Source organism: Aplysia californica, unplaced genomic scaffold, assembly GCF_000002075.1.
Source record: "Aplysia californica isolate F4 #8 unplaced genomic scaffold, AplCal3.0 scaffold01339, whole genome shotgun sequence".
In the NCBI taxonomy this organism is placed as follows: domain Eukaryota; kingdom Metazoa; phylum Mollusca; class Gastropoda; order Aplysiida; family Aplysiidae; genus Aplysia; species Aplysia californica.
In genome coordinates, this window is record NW_004798609.1 from 15675 (window position 1) to 17090 (window position 1416).

Below are 1416 nucleotides of genomic sequence, written 5' to 3' on the forward strand. Positions count from 1 at the left end.
ACACACACACACACACACACACACACACACACACACACACACACATACACACACGCACATACACGCACAAGGTGTCCAAACTTGGCACCTCTTCGCCCGAACACGTTAGTCAGTAATACAGCAAAGTTGTCAGAACAGATTATACAACACAGCACGATACCGACAAGGTTAGGAGAAAAGGCTGTTGGTCTTCACACGTATTACCGTACATTGGTTGTTTTTGTTGGTTCAATCATCGACAGGACACTGGCACGTAGATCTACGTATCATCAAAGAGCTTTAAGCAGTTGTTGGAAAAGGGGCTTAAAAAATCTCGTAATTGATTTTAAAAATTTAACTTTAAGTTTTTAAAAATCTTCCTCTTCTTTTCATCTTCTTTTCTCGTTGAGGCTAGTTTCAACTACAAGTTTGGTGGTCTACTCAAACATGTCCACCAGTCTGTACAGTTATAAGATATAGTATTGGAAGTACAAAGGGCGGTACATATGTTTTGACGTTCGTCTGAAATAAGAAATGGCTATCTCTAGAGAGCGTTGTACGTTTCCAGAGAGAGATTTTAGCAGCATCTTATAATGAGATGAATTCTTAACATGGACACGTCTTATGTCATGTATGAGGCAATCTTCTTCGACACTTTCTGTCAGGGTCAATATAGGCTGAGTGAGATACAGCATCTCAGCAGAAATACCGAAACAATCAATGAAACAGGCTTCCCCACAAAGGATGCGAACCTACGTCTTTTGTGGGCAACGGCAAGAGAGTAATCACTACACTGTAGAGGTCTGTTCAGATAACGAAGGAAGCCTTTCTCTAAACCGCCTCGAGCTTACCCCAGTATAATCTTATTCCCTGCAATTTTATTGAATCATGATAATAATAATAATAGTAATAATAATAATAATAATAATAAAAATAATAATAATAATAATATTTAAAAAATGACGATAATAATATTATTAAAAAATATTATAAAAAACAAATTAACATAATTTGTATCGCGCAAATTCTCGTTCAACGTCAAGCTCTATGTGCTTTACAGTCAATATTATTACCTAAGCAGATCTGATAGCCTTCTGAAACAATCTCAACTTCCTGGGAAGCAAATAATCACAGTCTTTGTTCTAGGAAACAGGGAAATAGAATAAAGTTTAAAAGAACCCTTTGATGACACGTAGATTAATTACCCGCGTCGAAACACAATCATCTTTGACTGTCAACGTTAAAAACAATTCTATAGCTTGTCCAGTTTTCGCCATTAAAAAAATTCTAGCTCGTCTATTAATTTATCTATGCCCCGAAACGTCGCATGACACTGATGCAGGCTGGTAACCAAACGATATTAATATATATTTTAAAAAATTCTTGGTCCAGTAGTAAAACAAATTCTATATTTTGGCCCCCTATACCCCCCCCCCC